The sequence below is a fragment of the Talpa europaea genome (assembly GCF_964194135.1).
Source record: "Talpa europaea genome assembly, chromosome: 8".
Classification (NCBI taxonomy): Eukaryota; Metazoa; Chordata; class Mammalia; order Eulipotyphla; family Talpidae; genus Talpa; species Talpa europaea.
Genome location: NC_140075.1, coordinates 5033655 through 5052483, shown reverse-complemented (window position 1 = coordinate 5052483; position 18829 = coordinate 5033655).

Below are 18829 nucleotides of genomic sequence, written 5' to 3'. Positions count from 1 at the left end.
TGTTAGAGCTACTTCACAGTTGAGTAAAATGCAGAATAGTAAATAATATACCCACTAAGGTTTAATGCTGTACTCCTCTTCCGCCCCCTCCCCGCAAACATAGCTTGGTTGCTGCTCCTCATTCTTGGTGATGATACATGTGTCTGACAAAATAAAAACCCATGCACGCACTCCATGGTTATGTCCCTGATCAAAACATCAAAACCATCAACCTGGGGTGATTTTCGGAGATGCGCTCACCTGTGCCCCATTTTCAGACACTAGCCCTTGGGTGGGCTCAGTAAGGGGGGCATTTTTATTAAGTCCCAGGCGGACAGGATGGTGCTCTGGCCCTGGAGTCTTTGGAAACACCTAAGAGCAGGGGAAGTCCTGGACTTAACCAGTGGGAGGGTTTGGGGGCCAGAGGGGTGAAAAGGACAGTTATGTGAGGCTCATGTGCTTCACTTTGAGATGCTAAAGGGGAGCATCAGTTATATTTCTGAACTGAAAGATGCACAGCCCAGCTGTATATGCATTTCATTACCTATATACTCATCATGACCAGACGCTTGTTACTGTATACACCGGCATCAACTTTGCCAGCATATTTATTTGGGTTTTAAAGATCAGTTAGGACATAGTTGAGTTCTAAAGGATCGTACTGTATATTAGGATTAAAAGTACATGTCAGTGAATTGCATTTATTTAATAAGTGTAGCTTGCACACGTTGTGTGCAACATTCATTCGTTTGTTTGCAGAACAGCTGTCCATCTCCCCATCACTGCTAGGACACACTTAGAATCACTTTTCTTTTCTTAAAAATACTGAAGCAAGATCCAGTACGAAGCCAGACAAGGCCAGCCCTGCATCCTCTGTGTTCTCTCAGCAGCATGCTCAACAGCGAGGTTTGGTTGGCAGTTGCTTAATCTTCCAGGCCAAAATGAAACATCAGACAATTGTATATACAATACCCGATGGCATTGTCGCAAAGAGTGCCAGAGATCTAAAACTTCATGGATGTGTATCATCTGCTCACCACTTCAGCGTGTGCCCACCGGGGTGGGTGGGTCCTCGAGGGCAGCCTAGTCTCACTTGGTCCCTACAGGTCCCTAGGTCTAAAATTGGCCTGGCACGGCCTTGGCAAACTACACCTGTTTAGAGAAAGACGGTAATAGTTGGAGAGGGTCCTGTAAGTAATCACTAGGGGAGGGGAAGCCTCTAGACTAGGAACCTCGAAGATGCAGTCTGCAGAGGCCTGCTTTGTCCCCAGCAGGTGCTGGGGCGCTTATTCGTCCAAAGAGCCAGCTGTTTTCTTGATGGGCGTCAAGGTTATTATCAGGGGAACTTATGTTCATCCAGGACACTCACATCACCCTTGGGCCACAGCAGAGCATCCCATGAACTCTCCTAACTTCCAGTCTTTCCCTCTTTGGGATCACTGTCCTTCCTGACCTCTGTCCAGCACATCAGGAGTCACTGCAGTCTCCTGCAAGCTCCCAGGCACCACAGTGCTACCTCTACTCACTCCTGCCTTGTCCTTCAGGATTTATTTGTCTACCAGTTTGTGCTATAAAAGGCAAAAATGTGAGTCATAGGTCTATGATGACCAAAATTGGTATGCTTTACCTTCCACAAACTCAGGTGTTTTCAGAGCTCTCTTTACAAATAAAACTGCTTTACTTGGCAAGAGCACTGGATGTCAGTGAGGCAAATGGCCAGAATTCCCCAGATTGCAAAAGATTCTGACCCTGGCTGTTGCTGTCCCTACAGATACCTGATGAACGGGTAGTGGGAACTTCTGGAAAAACTGTTCCAGACCTTCACTGGGAAGTTTCATCAACACTCAGACCTCCTCAGACATTCTCATCTGCTCTCCACTTCAAACTGCATCCTTACTGCTGCTCCTGCCCCCATCCCTAACCTAGCATTACCTGTAGAATGGCAACACTGGCCTGTGCCCAGTGTCTCCAAAAGGGCTGTCTGCTGTTGGATTATGCCAACATTGCTCAAATGGCTGTCATACTGGTCCTGTTCTCTGGCACCATTGCCTGCTGACCAGTGCTGACCAGCAACACTGACCTGTATCTCTGAGAGAGGTCCACTGTTCCGATCCTCTAGCACCACCTTCCCCTATCCTCTCTGGCACTGTCCAGTGCAGCATCTGTCATTGGCCAGCCCGGCCTCCAAAGAGGTGCTGCTTGTTGCTGTGGCACCATCTTAGCAGCACCCCCTGCGGTTACCTCCAGTTGTGAAAGCGAGTTGGATCCTGGTGCACCACTTACAGGTGTGCAAACGGCTCCAGGCCCTCATCAAAGGGATGCCATCTTGTACAAGCAGACTTTGGTTGGGACTGCTGGACACTGTGGACACTGTGGGCTAGGACAGATGGCCACTTGTGGCCTTAGAAACTCTTTTTTTCGGGCCTCCCCTGGTGGCGCAGTGGTTGAGTGCTGGGCTATGAGGCTGCCCGCAGCCTCTGCAGCACTGGTTCAATTCCCGGGTGCCAGCGAGGGTCCCACATGGCACGACAGACCTCTTCTGTCTCTCCTGCTGCTCCCCTCAGCACTGTGTTTCGTCATTCTGCCTGTTCTCTTCCCCACTCTGTCTCTGGTGAATTCTCTCACCCTCCTGTGCTTCTGACTGTACCCAGTGCTTGTATAAATAAAATATATAAATCTTTAAAAAAAAAAAAAACTCTTTTTTTTCCCAGTCTCCACTTTGTTAATAAACCCCTTTGTTGCTGCACCATGAGCCTGAGTGGTGTCTTGCAATCATGAGTGTAGGGGTGAGGACCCACCATGACCTGTCCTCAGCCTTTGTACTGTTTTAAGGTTCCACCCTGGAGACACTTTTGTACACACATAAGCAGACCCATAATTGTGTTTCCTGATTTCTCCTTATGGCTCCATCCTGCAATTGACCTGTGGATTTTATCTTTCCTATTATGAAATCACAGAGAAAGAAAGCAATAGGGAAAGCACAATTCCCTTCTTTTTCAGCCCCAACACCCCAAATTTTGTCTGATTATTGCCTCTTCCCAGGCTCCAGGCTGATCTGGCTCTCAACACACTCCAGGAAGATCACCTCATAAAAGTGGGCCTCTTTGACCCATATCTGTGGTGAGTTTGTGCTGTGTTTTGGGGCACCGTGAAGAAGCACTTTTTTCAGACCCGTGAGTTAGAAGGATTGGTGGCTTGTCTCAGGAATCAAATGTTTTTATCAATATAAATTCCCACCCCATACTCTTTATATCAAGTCCCACACCTCAGGACGTCCTGGCTGAGGCTTAACTATATCCTCTATGAAGAATCATTTTATGTGTAGTAAGATTACTAAGTGCATTGCCCTCCAAATAAAGCAGCAAGTCACCTAGCAGTGTGAGTAATGCAGGATAAAATAGATTTCAAGAAACCCCTATTAAATATTCAAATAAATATTATAAATGCTGCAGAGCCACTTTATAGTTTTCTTGGATGGCTATTATAAAATCATTAAAGATCTTCAATGCAAATCAGGCTGCATTATGAGATGATTTCTGGAATTTGTCAATGCTGTAAAATTATGTGGCACATGAACATATGTGTGCCTGTTTGTGTGTCCAAATGCTGCAAGGCTCAAACTAACGATTGGTGTCCCTGACTCATCAGTAGCGACCCTCCACGACAACACCACTCAGCCAGCAAAGGGGCCCAGAATTCCCAAGGCAAGTTTATAGGACACACTTCCCCATATCATGCTACATGCTGTTGCTAACAAAGTCATAGCATGTTTGGAGTAACCCAAAGCACAGATGCAGAAGCGTGTGTGTGATGTCCACCCGCCTTGCTCCTAGAGGTGCCTTGGGCCCCAGCACAGCTTCCCCTAAGCCAGGCCATCCTAGCCTTGCTTGGAAATTTTTTTCTCAAACTTGTAAGTGAGAAGGCTTTGCCCACAGAACCTCTCTTCACTCTGACCTCCTGCCTGTGGGTCCTCTTCCTTCCTTACTCCTGAGATCTACTCTCACTTTTGTCTAATGAGACTCCCAGACAGAGTTCTCACTCACTGCCCCTTCAAGAGCAGAGATGTGGCAACTGCAACCTCTTAGAGGGCTTCGGAAAAAGAGCTGAGATAACTGCCCACCTCCTCGGAGAACGAAGGTTAGGACAGCAGTGCTCACAGGTGAGTCCACTGCAGGGTGAACAAGTTCGGTTACTCAGAAATCCTGGAGGGCGAGCCTCAGTCACTGTGGGAGGCAGCCAGTACTTGCTGGCCTTCCAGAGGCTGATGTAGCAGAACACTCTCTGGGGACACGGGAAGATATGTGACTGCCAGATCATGGCACCATAGGGACACCAAATAAAGAGCACCAGGGCAAAACTCAAAGCACAGACCGAGGAACCAGGCTTATTGTGTGGTCGAAACAGAACTTTTGGTTTCTATTTGTTCTTGGAGAAATACGGAATCTGGATGTGGCACCCACTATATTGGGATGGTATTTATGTGGCAAGATTCCAAGCAAGACCCTAAAAGGGACCACCTGAGTGAGCTGAGAAAAATCTATGCTGACAGTGACTAGAGGAAGAAAGAAAGGAAGTAAGTCAGGGAGAGGCAGGCGTGGTGTGGGCACAGCAACAGTCCTATGCACACTCCCTGCCATGGAGTGCAAGGTGGCTGGATGTAAGACCTAATTAAACAGCTCATGAATACAGGAGGGCCAAAGATGTGAAACACTGAAACCCTGAGAGCCTGCTGACCAAGAGAGAAACTGTCCCTTTAGCAGCCTAGCAGCTCCAGGCAGGAGACAGCAGCTTCTCAGGGCTCCTCGGCTGAGGATCCTCCATCAGGCTCTTCTTGGGAACTTCAGAATGAGGCTTTCTTCTCAGGATGAGTCTTTGTGGGACTCAGTGTGTCATGATGAATGAGTAAAGAACTAGGAACAGTGCCAGTCCATTGGGGAGACACCCCTGTGTGGTGTCTAGGCAATGGTTAAACACATGGCAAGCCCTGTATTTCAGAGGGTTTTGTTGAACAGGGCATAGCTTCGGAATGTCCTGTCCTACAAACATGTGCTTGGGTGCCCTATGGCATTTACTTAAACTTTCTCAGTCTCAATGTCTTTATCTTAAAAACATGGATAATGACATCTACCTCTCAAAGGAATTATGAGAATGAGTTGTCCTTTGACATAGAACATTCTGCCTTTTCTTTGGCACTCGGAGTGTATCCAGTGAATGTTTTTGGACTAAGAGTGCATCATGACCACAGGCTGAGAAATGTGTTCATTCAGGATTCTGATGTGACGTACTAGGGTTGATCTTGCTTATTGTCCATGGATATTTCCTGTAATGACACACATGGGCCTGCCTTGGTTTCTGGATATCAGGACATGAAGTGGCAGTGACTTGAAGTCATTATGAAGGCCCCTCAGTAGTGCCTGAATCAAGCAAAATGAACTAACTACTCCAGAGTAAGAAGATGCAGAAGAGTCTGTCTGAGCCAGGGAGTCGAGTGGGAGAGGACTCAGAACTCAGAGAACGGCCCCGACTGCCTGCAAGGCTCTTCATGCTCCACCATGCACGGGCGGATGGCAGCTAGGCCTCAGCATGTCAATCAATCAGGGTTACCTTCTGTTTATTATTTATTTTTAATTGTAACTATTAAGATAATTTCAGAAGTTCACCTGAACTACAATTTGTCTGCTTCAGTTTAAACACTGAAGGAGACACAGGATTCCTGCCCCCCACAGTTACTTTTTGGTGTCAGTCTGTGCTGGGTTCTGTGTAGAAACCGAGACTGCCATGTGGAGTTGGTACCTTCTCCATCACAGTGAGATAGGTGTTTGGATGGAGGGAATCCAGGTGTTCTGAACCCAACTCAGGGTAATGGGGGACTTCATGAAGCGGTGACACCAGAGCTTAGATCAGAAAGAAAAATAAAAGTTGGCAAGATGGAAAATTAGGAAAGGCTAGGATCTTCAATAATTATTTAGTATCTTATTGTCTAGAGTAGTGAAGATATAAACCTTTATTCTAGGAGGTGATAAAATCATGGGTAACAACTGTTTCCAAAGGAGAGGTGGACATTGCTGAGGGGCTGCCAGTGGGCAGACACAGGGTGGTTGTGGCTCAGGAAAGTCTTCAGTGGAGATTTGAATGCTTACCAGGAGTTTGGTGGTTTATATAGAAGAGTGTTTCAGGCAGAAGGGAGAGCACATGAAGAATCAGAAGTTTGAAGACTTGTTGGCAATTTCAAGGACGTAAAAGAAGCTCAGTCTATACAGAGCATGGGGAGTTGAGGGGAGGAAAGGGTGAAAGGGGAGAGCCAGGAAGGGCCTGACCATGACAGTTTTCAAATCAAGTGAAGCTTCATGGACAGGCGGAAGCATTCCAAACATGGCAGTGATGTTTAGATTTCTGGATTTAAAAGAAGAATACTTTGGGCTCTGTAAGGGAGAATGAATTGAGGTGAGACTGGCAGTAACTTCACTCTCTATGACAGGTCCACTGGTTCAAGGGGAGCGAGGAATCTTTTTAAGTATTCACTTTAGTAATTAGGATGGTGGTGGTCTATCTGAGCCTCGGTAGGGACAGTGGATATTGAGATTGCAAATGGATTATGCCGACGTTTGTACAATCAGTTAGGTTAGAGAAAGATTTTAAACCCAAAACTGCATATCACAAATCCTTTCATGCTTTCAAGGATAATCTTTCACCAATGAAAATGCTTCTTCCTGTCAGCGTATTGCAGAAGGAGGAGTGGCAGGTGAATCAGCCTTCCTGCACAGAGTGGGTGATGGTGGCATCAACTGTGCATGTGTCACCTGTCCTGCTGCCTCGCTCCCATTGGCAGGGTTTCCCGAGATCCCAGGTTTCTCCATCAGCACGGATGCCACCCGCAGTGTGTGGTCTTAGACCCTGACTGCACTCAGTGGCAGGTGCTGGTGGTCAGTTGCACAGGAGCACATCCTCAGTTGCACGTGAGCTGCCAAAGAGACCAACAATCTGCCCCACCTGGGTCAAACTCAGCCAAAGTGAGGCTCATGACACTCTGCTTTATTCTTTGCAAACCAGTGTCAGAGAAAAAGGGGCCTGACATTTCATCTTGCTAATAGTGGTCAAATTTCATTAATGTTCAAAATATTTTATGCTCGGGACTTGATCAATTTAAAATTATTTCCAATTAATCTGATATTTTATTTTTTTAAAGATTTATTTATTTTTTAGTGATTGATTGATTGATTTATACATACATACATACAAGCACTGGGTACAATCAGAAGCACAGGAGGGTGTGAGAATTCACCAGAGCCAGAGCGGGGAGCAGAGCAGGCAGAAGGACCGAAGTACACTGCTGAGGGGAGCAGCGGGCGGCAGGAGAGGTCTGCGCGCCATGTGGGACCCTCCTCCGGTGGCCAGGGAGCAGCCAGGGATCAAACTGGCGCTGCAGAGGTTGCGAGCAGCTTTGAAATCCAGAGCTCAACTGCTGCGCCACCGGGGAGACCCTAATCTGATATTTTATTTATTTATTTTTAAAAAAGATTTATTTATTTATTTATACAAGCACTAGGTACAGTCAGAAGCGCCGGAAGGTGAGAGAATTCACCAGAGCCAGAACAGGGAACAGAACAGGCAGAAGGACTGAAGGACACTGCTGAGGGGAGCAGCGGGAGGCAGGAGAGGTCTGCACGCTGTGTGGGACCCTCTCCCTGTGGCCCAGGATCGACCTGGCGCTGCAGAGGCTTCGGGCATCTGCTTCGCAAGCCAGCGCTCAACCGCTGCGCCACCGAGGAGGCCCCTAATCTGATATTTTAAACCAGACATTCCTTGCCAGGACAGAGACTGTTGGCACAACCAAATGCTCACCTCCAGCCTCCGTAGTGATCAGGTGGGGTCACAGCGCTGCTTGGTTCACAGGGGGTTGTAGCCACGTGTGGTATAAACCACTACCTGGTCTAGACCTAAAACATATTCCACCCGGTCCTCTAGCTTTCTCCTACTCTTCTGTGATGAGGCCCACCCTAGTTTCCCTGTGCCAGCTGACAGAACTACAAGGGGAAAAACGGCCACCCAAGTCCCTTGAACTTTGCTTGAGTGAGAAATAAATTGTTCCTTTGTCATACCAGTGGATTCGGGGCCTTATGCACATAGCACAGCATATCAAGACTAACATGCCTATGCAAACCTAATTACAGCTGGTATGGCTATTTCTTTTCTTAAGTGAAATTCGCCTCCACTGTTTTGAGAGGACCCATATTCAGGACGTACCTGCTCTTTGCCACATTTTAGAAAAAGCATGGCTATGATGGAAGCATTTTACTCCCATGGGACCATCCAGGAAGTATGATAATGATGCCTGAACACTGGACCTGGGCAAGGAGAAAGGCAGATATGATGATGTAGTGTTTTCCTTAGGAGAGAGAGAAATCTGGAGAGAAAGTCCAGTCTTTTCTGATTTGCTTAGTTTTAATTTTGTAGCACATGAGAAGAAATGAACAAGTCCATGTTGGAATGCTGCTTTGAGGTACCTGTATATACCCTTGTTCAGAATCCAGTACAAGTTTGGATACACAAGCTTAAAACATAGACAAGGAATTGGTACTGGAATGATAGAATTTGGGTTGTCAATGTATCAATTGAAGGCATCAGACTAACTAGCTCGCCTCAAAAGAACGAAAATTAAGAAAGACAAAATCATAAGCTAGAACCCTAGGAATACTCACAACAAGCAAGCAGATACTCTGCAGAGGTTGTGAAGGAGGCAGAAATATGTGTGTGAGAAACAAGGTAATGTGGTGTCGAGGTAACCAAGAAAACAAGGAGGAGGTGAACTACGCTGTTGCCTTCTGGTGGGAGATCTGGATTGAAAACCAAGCTCTGTCAGACCTGAAGAAGCTGATAGGGACCAGCAGGGCAGCATGGATGGAGCCGGTGCAGGGGATGCCCCGTCCTGAGGGGTGACTGGGAGGCTGGTGACACTTCCAGGAGCCCCGTTACCATGAGTCATGGGAATGAAAGTAAAATGATTTATGACTGAGGCAGAATTCTTTTTTTAAGAAAAGGGTGAGTCAAGTTCCCATGCCAGTGGGAAGGAAGAGACAAGGTAACAGGAGCATGTCACTGAAGCAGGCAGGGCAGGGGCAAAGACAGGGAAAGGCTCTGGGCTAGACACACAGTGTGGGTGCCTGGGACGTTCCCCACGAGAGGAGTCCATTCTCGTATTGAAGAAGGATGTCCGCCAGGAGAGGGGAAGAGATGGAGAGGAAACTTGGGGAAGCCTTCACGGGAGCTGGGGAGACAGCTTTTAGGCAACGTAGAAGCCTTTTTCTCACAGTTGAGGCTGGGACCATAAATATGCCGTGCAACAGTCCACATAGTCTTCTCTTTTTCTCAAATTATGCTGAACAAGATGTTTGTGAAAGTGACAACAGCGGACACTGAAATATTCTGGGATTGAAGTTTTATGGAATTAGTGTGAATGACAAAGGAGGCAAACTGAGCTGGAGATCCCAGTTCTCAGGTGATAGAATCACTTTCTCCACGGAGAGCACTTTTACAGCAGCCATAGTCCCCTCTCCCCTTTATAGAATTAAGAACAGAAGATTTCATTCCTTTAACATTTAAGAGACAAATTTGATGTTGTAAAAAAATAATGTTGAGACTCTGCTGTAATGGAAATTAGGATCATATGTTGTCTGCTCATCCTGTAATCTATCCATCTTTAACCTGTCCCTCAAGATGACTGAGTATCCTCTGCTCTAAACACTTCCCTGAGAGAACAGAAGTGGATACTGTGGGTCACGTCTTCTGCCCTGGAAGTAACTGGAAACACAACACCTGTCCTATCTCTCAGGCCTCAGAGATGGCATCAGGTTTTCTCCAAGAGCCTGTCAATTGCAGCTACACCTTGTCTGTCACTCTGCAAGAGCACATGTGATGCCTCCTGTCTCTTTAGTACAGTCTGACTTCATAATGTTAAGCAGACTCGAACAATCATCAGCAGACATTTCATGTCAAAGCACTGATGATATATTTTCTGATCAGTTCATTCCTTCATAAAAATAGGATCGCAAAACAATTGGGCTTAAAATGAAGTTGCTGCAACATTCCAGACTGTGAACCTGCATTGTGTGGAGTCCATGGTAGGTACTCGATAAGTACTCAGTATTTATAAATAGCTTCATGGTTTGCAAATATGGCTTTTTCAATGGAGTTATAGTGTCTAAAAGTACTAAAAGTAGAAACATACAACATCAAGTCCCACTGTTTGTAGTAATACAGCGAACTTGGCAGGTAAAGGATAGTCAGATCAGGAGGAATTTAAATTTCCTTACTATAGTGGCAAAAAGGGCCAGTGCAGGTTTTCTATGATTGGAACAGACAGTAAAGGAGAGTCCTGAAGCCCTCGGTGGCTCTCCAGGCTTTTATTGCCATTTTACCAGGTACACAGCAGGCAGGGGTGCTGGGGGGCCAGGAGGCTGGCAAGCCTTCCAGCCCCCGGCAAGTCTTCAGTCTTTCTGGGCTCTCTGGCCTTCTCTCATGGCCTCTGCTTCTCTGCTATTTCTCCTTGTCGTTCTCTTCTGGTAGTTTTGGTCTGCTCTGCGGCATCCCCGTGACGCCGTCCTTATAAGCACCATCTCAGCCCAGGTGAATCCCACTTCGATATGGCCACACCCCACTCAAGGTGCCCGCCAAGAAGCATGCATTCAGGGCCACAAGGATCCATCATCAATCCTAATGGCGGGAGGGCAATTATTTACCCTACCCTTACAATCCTGAGCTTTTATGATTCTAGGAAATTCTGATCCTAGGAAAATGGGAATCAAAATGAGCAAAATCTGGATTTCATTTTGGAATCTCAGATAGGTAGGTGTAGGTGGCCCTGCTGAATTGCCTCTAAAGGAACTCGAGGGAGTCATAGTCCTCACAGCAGGCATATAAAATTGTAAGCATTTGGGTAAATACCTAGAAGCAGAGTTGCTGGATCCTATGGAAGCTCTGTCTTTAGTAGGTCAAGAAATATCCACTCAGCTCTCCATAGTGGTTGGACCAGTATGCATTCACACCAGCAGTGCAGGAGAGTTCCCTTTTCTCCACATCCTCGCCAAAATTTTTTTTTTTTAATAGAGGCATGTTCCATTTATTTATTTGTCTGCTTGTTTGTTTGTTTTGTTTATACATGCACTGGGTACAGTCAGAAGCGCGGGAGGGTGAGATAATTCACCAGAGCCAGAGCGGGGAGCAGAGCAGGCAGAAGGACCGAAGTACACTGCTGAGGGGAGCAGCGGGCAGCAGGAGAGGTCTGTGAGCCATGTGGGACCCTCCTCCGGTGACCAGGGAGCAGCCGGGGATTGAACCGGCGCTGCAAAGGTTGCGGGCAGCTTCGCAACCCAGCGCTCAACCGCTGCGCCACCGGGGAGGCCCGCCAACATTTGTTGTTGCTAGTTTTTCAAATATGTGCCATTCTCACTGGTGTCAGGCGGTATCTCATGGTAGTTTTGATTTGCATGTCCCTGGTTACAAGTGATGTTGAACATTTTTTCATATACCTGTTGGCCATTTGCCTTTCCTCTTTGGAGAGGTATTTACCTAAATGACACAGAAACACTAATTCCAAATAGCACCTGCACGCCTATGTTTATAGCAGCACTATTTACAATAGCTAAGCCATGGAAACAACCAAAATGCCCCAAAAATGGATGACTGGATTAAGGAGATGTGGTACATATACACCATGGAATATTACTCAGCAATCAAAAAAGATAAACTCATGCCATTTGCAGCAACATGGATGGAGCTGGAAGGAATCATGCTCAGCAAAATAAGCCAGAAAGAAAAAGAAAAATACCGGATGGTCTCACTCATAGCAGGAATTTATAAAACCTAAATAAGGGACCAGGGAAAAGACTAATTAATACAAAGTAAAAATCAAAATCAACAAGCAACCATAAGCCAGAGACATACTACGGGAAGGGGGTGGTGGGGAGAGGAAGGATTAGGGTCATAATAAGGGGGTGAAATTGTATGGGGAATATAACCAAAAGGATAATGCATACATTGTGCAAATATGAAAATGATGTAAGAATTATATAAAATAAAATATTAATTTAAAAATAAAAATAAAAAACAAAAGAAAAAAAAATAAAACTTTAAGCAGAGGATATCGTTCTCGCCAATACCCAGGTGAAGCCAATACTGTCTTGTTGGGACAGCTGTTCTGATGAGAAGAGAGTCTTGTCTGCGGTCAGTCTGGTCTCCTGTCTTGGACACACAACACAGGATAATAAGCACTGAGTGCTACCTGGCATGCACTAGCTGAGGAACTGTGGACACATGTTCCAGACTTGATAAGTCAGCACCTTTGGGGATCTGCCCTGGAGGAAGTGCAGCAGACAAACTACACACAGGCTTGAGCATTGTTGATAGGCCCAGCACCACTGAAGCCTTGTAGTGGAATCAGCATGAACTTGAGATTTCGGCTTCTGCTTGTCCACATCCTCTGTGTGTGGTTCGGGGTTCATCCCCTCAGTGCACTTGACTCCTTTTTTTCTTGATGACAACCAAAATTCTTTTACTCACAATGACTAGTGAGGAAGAACACTTGAAGGGATCTGAACATGGGGAATGTTGCCAAAATCTGGGGCCTAAAGTTAGGTGTATTGCTGAGGTGAAAGGCTGACTCTTTGTCTAGAATTTGAGGTGAATGTTCACTTGGTGTGGGGGTTTCCTATGGTCAACTAACCTCTGTGATAAGGAGGTCAGGGTTAGGACAAGCTGAAAGGGAGTCCAGCCATGCGGGTCAGTGTCAGGGCTTTCGGGAAGGCAGCCCAACTGTGCCAAGTGATGGGAAGGGCTTCAGACAGCTTCCCAGAGACCAGGGAGTGTCCTCAGTGGAGTGGTAGGGATAGAGTACAGATAATCTGCCAGGAAATCTTAGGAGGCTATGCTTTGCAGGCCTGTGACCTCTAAGTCACCCACCAGTTTTATAGCTCATCATTTACAACCCTGTTACCAAGCTATCCAGCCACAGAGTGAGGTTGTTACTTTATATTATAATTTGCCATAAATACTTCAATGCTAACCTCTGTGCATTAAAGATCTCTAAAGCTTTCTTCAATTTAAATACAAATTCCACTGGGAATTACTAGGTTATGAGGAACCTTGTTAACTCCCTGACAAGAGTTAAAGGGAAAAAAGATGTCACCCTGACAGCGTAGTTCCTTTTTATGTCTCTTTGAAAGAGTCAGTCAGTGTTGCTGTTCAAGTCAGAGCCTTTTGCTTCCTGCAGCAGATCCTGCAGGGTACATCGGGTGTGGGATCCAGCTCTTCAGACTTGGAGCATTTGAAGAGCCAGAGCAGGTGGGGGCAAGGTCGGTGTGAGGACCCTGAGCGAAGGTGCCCACAGGTCCTGAGGATGGGTGGGTGGAGGGGCCCTGCTGAATGGCTTCTCCAAGGAACTCGAGGGAGTCATAGTCCTCACAGCTGGCAGAGCCTCGTCCCACCATATTGTCAGCTGGGCTGATGAGAAGAGGCTTCTCTGTTGTCAGTCTGGTCTCCTGTCCTGACCATATCTTCTAGGTTTCAAAGATGTGGGGAAATGACTGTCCCTCTGGCAGACGAAGACAGCAGACCTGAGAGGAGCAGGGGTTGGGGTTCAGTGACACAGCGGATCGGGTCAGGGTGTCTGCATGTCCCTCTCATGAGGACTAAGGAGGTGGTCTACAAAGGTGACCACCGAGTGATTCCACCAAGTTCAATATTCATGTCTCCCCTCATCACAGCCGGGGATACACCTCATCTTGACTTGGAAACAAACCAACTTATGCACTGTGAAAACAAGTAGTGTCATCTTCTGTCTGTGAAGTATTTTATACAGTATAGAAAGAAAACAAATCTGTCTCATTTGTTTCCTGGCCTTATACATAGTCCTTGAGGTGCAGATTCTGGATCACTAAATTGGTGGAAAGTTAGTGGTTGGAAAGTGAAAAATAAGCTTTGCAGTTAGATGTATTTGGCAAACTTATTTAGGATTCTTTGCTACAGTGTTGCTTGGAGACTTAGTATGATAACAGTCTTTCAAAATAGGATGAGGGCATTCAGTATTAACTGGTTACACATCTCAAAGAATTAGTGTTCCTTGGAAAATTCTAACTTTGAAATTTAAATCAAAGAAAAATAAGAAAATAAACTATTACTGAAATTCACAGAGATGTGGCAATAGGTAAACAGAAAACATTTATATAATAAATTAGATAATTTTCTTCAGCACTTAATCCAGAGCAAAATAAATGCAAATAATAAGATTATAGATTAACTGTCTCACTAGAAATTATTAAGTCCTAAATTTTTGGGTATTAATGGAACTTTGATCTATATAGAATCATGAAAGAATGAGCTTAGACTAGCTTTTGAATGACAAGGAAAGCAAGAATAATTCACATGATAAGCTAGAAGTATAAGGCAACTTCCTTGACTAGCTATAAAATTTCTACAAAAATCTAAAAATAAAATCATACTAAATGACAAGAAACTGGATGCCACTTAAAATTAGGAACAGGACCTCCATTATGGTGCAGGGGTTAAAGAGAAAGGTGTAAGCTGTTGCCAGCAACTGCTGCACGAGTTCAATCCCCGGCCAGGTAGCTACCTGCATGGTGCAGAAAACCTCTCCTGTCTCCCCGCTGTCTCCTCAGCAGTGTGTTTCAGTCAGTCGGACTGTTCTGCTCCCCACTCTGTCTCTGGTGAATCTTCTCACCCCCCCACACCCTTGGTCTACACCCCAGTGCTTGTGTGCAAAAATTATTCTTTAAAAAAAATAAAAAATAAAACTGGGAACAAATTAAAGCTGTCCCTTATCATCAATTCTATTCAGTATTGTACTGGAATATTCTAGATAATGAAATAAACAAGAAGAAAGTAAAAGATAATGTAGACTGATAAAAGAAAAATAAAACTGTACTTGTGCCCAGATGCCATTATTTTCAATGTAGAAAATCTCAAAAAATCCACAAAAATCTCCTAGAATTAATAAATGATTAAACAGTAGTATAAATACAAAATATTCTTATTAAAAAAGAATCAATAGGAAAACATGCAACCTAGGGTTTCCCTGGTGGCCTAGGTTAAGCCTCAGTGCAATCAACACTGCAGCCTGAGTTGGATCCCTGGCCAGGGAGCTAGCCATGTGTAGCACAGACCTCTTCTGTCTCGCCAGCTGTTCCCCTCAGCAGTGTATTTCAGTCAATCCACCTGTTCTGCTCCCCACTCTGTCTCTGGTGAATCTTCTCACCCCCCACACCTCTGGCCTGTACCTCAGATGTTTCATGGATAAATAAATTAAATAAATATTTTTTAAAAATACAACCCAATTACCAAATATATGAATGATCTGAACAGACACTTCACCATAGTATCCACATGATAAACAGGTGCATAGAAAGATTTTAAATACAATATGCCAGATAATTTAAAATTAAGATAATTGTAATATCACCACATACCTATTAAAATGACTAAAATCCCAAGCACAACAACCCCAAGTTCTCATGAGGATGGGTAGCAACAGAAACTCCTCATTTTGATGGGATTGCAAAATGGCACAACCACTTGGGAAGATGGTTTGAAATTGTATCTAAACAAACTGCTTTGTTCTTACAAAACTAAACATACTCTTACTATATGATCCATAAATTGTCCTCACTGGTATTTATTCAAGTAAATTTTTAAAAGTAGTCCTACAGAAAAACCTGCATAGAAATGTTTGTACAGGCTCTATTCATAATTTCTAAAACTTGGAAGCAACCAAAATAGTCTTTAACAGATGAACTGATAAGCTGTAGTATATTCAGACAATGAGCTATATAGCTCAGTGGTCAAAAAAAAAAATTAAGTTATCACACACATATATACATATACTTGTGCCTTGAAAACATATATGTGTGTGTAAGTTATTTTGTAAGTTATTCCTTTATCAAATGATATAAACAACAGAAAGAGTGAAATCTAATGTAAAATATGGACCTTAAAGATAATGTATCAATAATGACTCATCAATTGTAACAGCTGAACCACAGCAATGCAAGATATTAGTAAGAAGGAACACTGTTTTTGAGAGGTTGAGGGGATGTATGGGAACTCTGTGATTTCCACTCAATTTTTCTCCAAACATTAACTCATAAAATAAAGTCTATTAATTTAAAAATTACAAAATAATTGAAATTTACTGAGACATGGCGTGGCAGTGAGTGAACAAAACATACTTTTACCACATTCATTAAGTTTTCTTCAATAGTTTAATTAAAGACAAAAAAATAGAAACAAGAAAATAATAAGTAATTCACCAGTATTTATCAAGCCCTATGTTTTCTGTAATAGAATTTGTGTGACATTTAGATAAATACTCAATCAGAAAAGAATGGAAGTTCACTGAATGGTTGTGCCTATTAATAAAGTAAACAAGATTAATTTACATGTTTAAATACACTGAAAAAACAGGAAGCTTTTAGTGCAGTTCCTAGCACATAGTATATGCTCAACAAAGCTAACATGTGCTGGGTAGTTTGTGGTCTGCGTGACGGAAGTGAAACACTTAATGCACATGATAAGAATTCAGAGAACAGGGCCTCCCTGGCGGTGCAAGGGGTTTAGCACCACACTAAGAAGCTGTCCACAGCATGTGCAGCACAAGTTCCATTGCCAGACAGCCAGGGAGCAACTGACATGGTGCAGCAGACCTCTCCTGTTTTGCCCACTGCTCCCCTCAGCAGTATATTTCAGTCGATCTGCCTCTTCTGTTCCCCTGTGCCTCTGGCCTGTACCCCAGCTCTTGTATACATAAATAAATAAATCTTTAAAAGAAAAGAATTCAGAGAACAGAGAACTTACTGCAAATGAATACTTGTCATGGAACTGAAATTTGCACTAATATTAACACAAACAAAAAGAGGATCTGATAGGCAAATAAAAGAAATACAAGCAAACCCACGAGGAACAATAGAAAGGTGTTGCACAAGCGAAACATGTCATGAACAGACATGCTGAAGTCTAAGCCCCTCAGTCACTGCTTGCAAATATGTCATGGTGTTTCATTGCCAAGAAAGGCAGTCGTTCCAGGAAGCCATCACAAGAGGATTCTGTGTCATGAAGCAAGCAAGCCCACCCAGGGGAGCTGAAAATACAGTGGCCTGAAGAAAGGCAGTGGTGGTGGGTTCACCCCAGATAGCAAACGTGGAGGTGCACACAGATCACACACAGTGTGACTTTGGTCTAGGCAAAAAAAACTTCTTCTCTCTCCATTCCCTGACACTTCAGCAACAGAAATAATAGCAATCAAAGGGTGCTTCTTAGTAAATTTTATGATGTAGCCTGAAGGATGTTTCCTAAGTGAAGAACAAAATGAGCAACAGCACATAAACATTCAGACATTACAGCAATTTTGTTCATTTGAAGTTTAAAATCACTACATAGTACCGCTGCTTTACCATAACCTAATGGTGGTAGTCATTACTTTTCTTAAGAGTTTTTAAAGATATAATCCAAATACCATAAAAGTCACCCATTAGAGCATACAAATAAATGATAACTTCACAGTTGTGCAAACATCACCAAAATAAAATTTGGAACATTTTCATCACCCCCAAATTAACCCTAGACCATTAGCAGATACTTCCCTTTTGCACCAACCCTTGGGCTTGGCAAAATCCAATCTACTCTCTCTCTCTGTTGATACCCCTCATCAGGTTTTTGGAATTAATGGAATCTTATAAGAAGTTATGTTCTGTGTCTTGATTCTTTGACTTAGCATAAGACTTTCAAAATCCATCCAGGTCTCAGAATTTCATTCGTTTTTTTTTTTTTTTTAAGATTTATTCATTTATTTATACATGCACTGGGTCAGTCAGAAGCGCGGGCGGATGAGAGAATTCACCAGAGCCAGAGCAGGGAGCAGAGCAGGCAGAAGGACCGAAGCACACTGCTGAGGGGAGCAGAGGGCGGCAGGAGAGGTCTGCGCGCCATGCGGGACCCTCACTAGGTGGCCGGGGAGCAGCCGGGGATCGAACCAGCGCTGCAGAGGCCGCGGGCAGCTTCGCATCCCAGCGCTCAACCACTGCGCCACCGGGAAGGCCCCTTTTTATGCTTTTTCTTGATGCAGATGGCAGACCCTTTCTAGAGCGGATATTCTGGGGGCTTTGCGGTCCCCCCCCCAACAATAGGACTTTTTAAATACCCAATTTCAACGTCACGCCCCCCGAGAAGAAGGAGGTGACAGACACAGAACCACCCCCGCATGCACTCGTCTCTCCACACTCTGAGGACTGCCGCCCGCACGACCCCTGGGGACACCCCGTGTCCAGTGGCGCCAAAGGAGCAGCTCCCCGGGAGAGTCGAGGGAGGACTGAGAACCCGGAGGAGGCGCCGCCAGCTCGGACCCCGGCGCGGGGGGAGGACATGCCCGGGATGGGCTGACGCTCCGGAGGCGCCGAGACCGTCACAGCGCAGGGAGGACACGCGGGTCCCTGGGGCGCGAGGGGGGTCATCCAGCCGGGGACCCAGGCTGGTCCGTCCCCCCACGGAGCGCCCCACGACAGCGCGAGCCGCCACGAGCTATAGTGCCAGGGCCACCTCTTCCCAGGCAGGTGCAGGTCCCCCGCCCACCGCCGCCCCTGGCTTCTCGTCACCCCACAGGCGCTGTGGAGAGAATCCCCCGCGAGCGCCTTGAGGACGGTCGCACCCGATGGAGGAATCCACCCGCCGAGGGCCGCCTCCTGGCACCACCGGGTCTGGGCAGCCTCCGCAACCCGACTCCACCCCGCCCTGGGAATCTCCCCCCGTGAGTTCAGGACTCAGGCTCGGGGAGGCGGCGGCTCCGGCTTCC